We start from the raw sequence: 5929 nt of genomic DNA, 5'->3' as shown, positions 1-5929 counted from the left end.
CGGCACCCTGAGAATTTTCTTTAAAAATCATGTATTTTCACCATTTTCCTCAATTTTTCCCCCCTTGGAAACCCGCCCAGGAAATTTGGAAACCCCCCAGATAGGTCTCTGGATCCGCCACTGTATGCAGTGTATACTTTACAAGTGTGTTAATAATATCTTACGAGTGTGTAGTGACTATCTTACAACTGTGTAGTGAATACCTTACAAGTGTGTAGTAAATATCTTACGACTGTGTAGTGACTACATATATCTTTCAAGTGTGTAATGAATATCTTACAAGTGTAAAGTAAATACGCTACAAGTGTGTGTTGACTTTAATAGTAGTGTCTAGTGAATACCTTACAAGTGTGTAGTGTATAATTAAGTCTGCGTCACCGCAACGCTTATATTCGGAGACGCAATGACAAAGACAATAAATAATTAAGCAATTAGGCAAAAAAACTCAAATTTCACGGATTCGTCTGTTTGACCCGGCATTGTGTTACATGTATGTGCAAAAGACAATTGCAACAACGTGTCTCGTTTGTTTACACTCGTCCTATCAACATATACATACAGTCATATATAGTCTATATAGCCAGATTTGCCGATGCTCCAATAGCTAGAACTTGTATAACTTAAGGATCCCCGTACTACTGCCAAAAACCGTTACTTATTTAAAGCTGTTTTACCCGACATGGTTATAGCTTTGATAATTCATTTCTAAAAAGAAAAAAGAAAAAAATGCGGGACTTTTATGGGAAAAGTAATGACTAAATCAACAAAATGTAAACAACATTGTATGCATCGCGGGGCTGGACAAGGATTCGCACCCTGAACTTCAAATTGCTGAGCTATATCTTTAACCGATTAAGCTACCTGGTTGACAGACGTGTTCCCGTCTAATTGTCATATACTTATATCCAAAAGGAAGTTAAGGGGAGGTTACTGCAAATTGGAAAAAAAAAAACACAGTGCAGTGGGCCAGGGATCCTAAAGACATTCCGGAAGCCATATTACACACGTGTAGGGAGAGCTAGTGTCTTCTATCTAATGAAGAACACGTGCAGAGGCAGCCGTGGATTCGTGTATCAGAAGAGAACACCATTTCACTTTTACTGGATATGGAGCTATGCGATTTGTCCAATTAAAAGCCGTACATGTATACGTATCTCATATATTTTAATTGTGTCGCATCCAATTCGTTCGGCCTTTGTCCTGTAACTGTTTCACTGTCTACCGAATGATCAAGAGTATCGATTCCGGCCAGTCCAGCAGAGATTAATGATGACCACTATATTGTGGACGGTAGTACATTAGACAGAGTTCCGTTTTTACATACATATTAATTACACGTGCGGGACCCGGCATGAAATCGGTTCTACAGACGACGGAAGAAGGTCCAATTTTATCTTGACCGGACTCCAGATGAGAACGACCTGCCTGCACTGTCGGGAATGTCACCTACAAATGACATCATTGCTTTTTTAAGCAAATTATTAGCTTCACGTCGTAAATTTCGATATGCACCGTACGTAATACAGAAGTTAGCACCGAATGATGTCTGAATATACAGTAACTGTGATAGGTACTAAGATACAGTAGTCATCATATCACAATCACAATATCAAATAATTGATTTTGATGAGGTTGACACAATGTTGTATTAACACGATTGGTTAAAAAAGACCGAGTAAAAAAGTACGAGGTTGACATCATGTTGTCAGGTCTATCAAATATAACAATATAACTGACCAAGCCAAGAGTCCTTAATAATGTTAGTGTCACTATTTAAGATTTTGAAATAAGAATACTTCATCGGTATTTGAAAATACTGAAGTTCATGTGTAAAACATTAGTCAATTAGAAAAGTAAATTCTGACATATCTGTTACATTTCGATATCTTTAGTGAATAGCGATTGGTGTCACGTAAACAACAGGATTGATGTCACGTGAACAACAGGGATTGGTGTTACGTAAACAACAGGATCGGAGTCACGTAAACAACAGGATTGCTGTCACGAAAACAACAGTATTGGTAAACAACATGATTAGAGAAATATATAAACAACGGGATCTGAGGCATATAAGTAACGAGATTTTAGTCAACTTAAAAAAAAGGTATTTGAGACATGTAAACAACGGGTTTTGAGATACGTAAACAACGGCATCAGAGGGAGGTAAACAACGGGATTCGAGGTAGTTTAGCAACGGGATTGGCGACGAGCTAGCAAGAAATTGGAGCCATTTTACTAAGATATTGGAAATAAGTTAACAAAGTAATTAGAGACTCGTAAACATCGGGTCTGTGGACATGTTGACAATTATATTGGAGACAAATTAACTAAAAAATGCATATATCAAAATGGTGAATTGTACTGATGAGGACGATTTTTATCTTGTGAAGGTATGGAAATGTTTCTGATGAAACGGTAAAAATTGCATTTTAGAGCTTCAAATGTTCTAAGAAAAACCAGTATTGTTTTTTAATTATTGAATGGCTGTTTTCTGATAATATTCTTTTTAATTTATTTCAAACTTTAGTTTCATTAATCTAGTTTTGATCGTTCGATAATTGTCAACACGTATGCATAATAATTAACGAAACCATATCATGTAGTCCTCCGCGTACATAACAGCGGGGCTCCAACCAATGATGATAGTGTATTGATCGAATACGAGCGTTACAAAGGGCGAACAAAGTAATTTCGTCAGAAATACAATTTCATTGTTTTTACTACGAATAAACCTAATTTGAAATGTGCTACAGATGTAAATTGAAAATTTTTTGAAACCTAAACGTTCACACTCAGCTATTTTCTGTTTGCTGGAAATCTGCCGGGGAATGTATATGAATAAGTAAATCTGTGAGACATTTAATAGCTAGAAGTCAACTATATCTTGAGTATTTATATCTCGAATTTAGGTTTCGAGACAAGTTACATATTTCGACACAATGTGTATATCGCAAATATGGAACCTGACAAAATTTAGATATAGCTCGGTACATGTTTCAAATAAAGGTTAACATATATACAAATAACAGATTTCGAACCATTTAATAATCATATATACACATATCGCGAGTGGAGGTTCGACACAATTTGTAGATGTATACACAAACATATACACGAATATCTCAAGTTCATCTTTCGATCACTTTCCACATAGCATAGCTCAAGCTTGTATCGCAGAACGGGGCGATCGTTATGTTACCGTGGCCTCCCTTTCGTTTCAGACGCGACTTTATACCGTTACTGGGACAAAGTTCATCCGTTGATCAGGAAGCTTCAATTTCATTTCTTTTTCTATTTCAATTCAGCTTATACAAAAAGCAGTAAAGCGTATAGGCGTCATACCATACATGTGTTAAACATAGTAAACTACATTATACCCACGATAACAAGATAGTTAATTAGATTGGTTAGAGTGACGGCATACACCGTGAGGTCCAGGGTTCGAGAGCATAGTGGGTCAGAAATCCGGAACTTATCGTTAACATGAAACAACATGGATACTTTTCCTTTTAAATAATAAAACAATAAAAAAAAAACACTTATCTTTACTCAAATCTAAATATATTTTTTTATCTATTATCATATGATAACAGAAAGTATATACTATAATCTATTAAAATATTTTCTCGAATCTAAAAAGAATACTACTGGTCTTCTATTTAGACTGAAGCAGTATTTCAGTATTTCTTATCTTTATTTGACTATTAAACTTCTAATCTTTCGTCTAATTAAAACAATATTATCAATCAGTATCATTGGTCGATAACTTAAGTCGAGTGTTACATGTACACTGTTTTGAGGCGTGATTTTTCTGGAATGCGTTGAAGCGGATTAAGACGAATATGAATATGGCACGTGCTAGGCAGATTGAGCGCGTGCCAGGCGGATGTGAGTCGATCCTTGTCATGGCATGTGCACGGCTAGCAGTATCACACATGCAAAAGAACCTATACCACGAACAAGTACATGCTATTACTAATGTACTACCCAAGCTAAGATACCGTTACTTCTTCTTCATTAACTTATCTGCTTCATTATCTCAAACAGTTTTAATGGTTTTTTTCTTTACTCATATCATAATTACTAATTTTATTTCCGCTCTATCACATTTTAACTATAGATTTATAACAGTTAAAGTAGCTCCGTGACGGTATAATAAGAATTAACAGTGTCACCAAACCTCTCTTTACATTAAAACCGTTTTACTAATTCTCTCGATAATCTGAAATAGTGTTACCGATCTTGTCGATAATCTAAAACTGTGACACTAATCTTGTTGATAATCTGAAAATGAAATACTAATCTTATCGATAATCTTTAACAGTATTACTAATCTTGTCGATAATCTTAACATTATTACTAATCTTATCCTTGTCGATAATAAAAACCAGTGTTGCTAGACTTGTCTATAATTTAAAACAGTATTACTAATCTTGTCGATAGTCTAAAACATTATTACTAAGCTTGTGCTTGTCGATAACAAAAACCAGTGTTGCTAGACCTGTCTTTAATTTAAAACATTATTACTAATCTTGTCGATAATCTTAAACATTATTACTAATCTTGTCGATAATCTAAAACATTATTACTAATCTTGTCGATAATCTAAAACATGATTACTAATCTTGTCGATAATCTTAAACAATATTACTAATCTTGTCGATAAATAAAATAGTATCACTTATTCCCTCGATAAACTAAAACAGTAATAATAATGCTGTCTATTATCTAAAGCAGTATTCCAAATCTTATCGATATTCTAAAACAGTACTACTGATCATCTCGAAAATGTTACACAGTTTTACCACTGACTTAGATAACATCTAATTCCGTGATTTTACTAACGCTTGTCGATACACTTGTCTATAATCTTAATCATTATTCCTAATCTTGTCGATTATCTAAAACAGTATCACTAATCTTGTCGGTAATCTAAAAAAAACACCAATACTAACTTTGTCGATAATCTTCAAACAATATTACTTATTCCTCTTTAATAACTTAAGTTCCCATCAATTCAAACTATATTCTCTCTAGTCCACTCAAAAAGATAATATTTTGCTCTCTTATCTGAATCAGTATTTATATTTTTCTCTGATATTAAGCTTAATATTACTCATCTACTCTCCATTGTTAAACGGTATCAAAAAATATTTTGACTAAAACATTTTTTAGGAAACAGTATTGCAAATCTCTTCTTAAACGTAAAGCATTTCTTATCTAAAATAGTATAATAAATATTATCTTTATTAAAACATAATGACTCAGTTATTTGTCTGACATTTGACGTCAATACTATTTGGGGTTTTTCGACACGAAACACGCATTACAGTTTAGGAATTCAAACATGTTTTCGTTTATCAAGATCTGAAAAAGCTATCTTTTCAAATAATTAGAAATACATAATACGCAGTGTATGTCTCTAAGGTCTATGAGAATCTATGAAACTTTTACCAAGTGTGAAGAGACACAGTAAGAAAAACATCACATTTTTTTTCAAATTAGTCTTATATGTTGAAAATTTTGTAAAAGTACACTAAAATCGAATACTTACTTAATTAGAGTTAGTAAAATTCCCGTGAAAATCTTCAGTACTTAATCCACGTCTCAGCAAAATTGTTCATACATTGCTTAGCCTGACAACACTACGTTACGATGCGGAGGGTTCCAGCGCAATGGCAGTAAATGGTCTCTACAAGGCTACTGAACTGCAAGGCTTAAGAAGATCGTTTAAATATGTGATATATAATATATATATATATATATATATATATGTCGCACAAACCAATACTGCGCATGCTCATATGAATGTATACAGGCGTGTGTTTCACACATCACCGAAGAGCGGATGCATACGCGTCACAATGTATAGCGCCGTGATCTCTCCATTAACGCCATCGTTAGTTACAAGCGCTGTGGTGAACCACAA

At 34.1% G+C, this 5929-nt stretch overlaps 1 protein-coding gene across 1 annotated transcript in view; it reads right to left on the bottom strand.

Moving 5' to 3' along the window:
* The window catches only part of LOC110450948, an 8016-nt gene extending 2295 nt beyond the window's left edge, over window positions 1-5721 (bottom strand). The window contains exon 1 of the mRNA XM_021498761.1: window positions 5555-5721. The gene's annotated coding sequence lies outside the window, so the exon portion shown is untranslated. The remainder of the gene's footprint in view (window positions 1-5554) is intronic.
* Window positions 5722-5929: the final 208 nt, after the last annotated feature.

The sequence above is a fragment of the Mizuhopecten yessoensis genome, unplaced genomic scaffold (genome assembly GCF_002113885.1).
Source record: "Mizuhopecten yessoensis strain PY_sf001 unplaced genomic scaffold, ASM211388v2 scaffold5547, whole genome shotgun sequence".
In the NCBI taxonomy this organism is placed as follows: Eukaryota; Metazoa; Mollusca; class Bivalvia; order Pectinida; family Pectinidae; genus Mizuhopecten; species Mizuhopecten yessoensis.
This window is presented reverse-complemented; position numbering and strand designations above follow the sequence as displayed.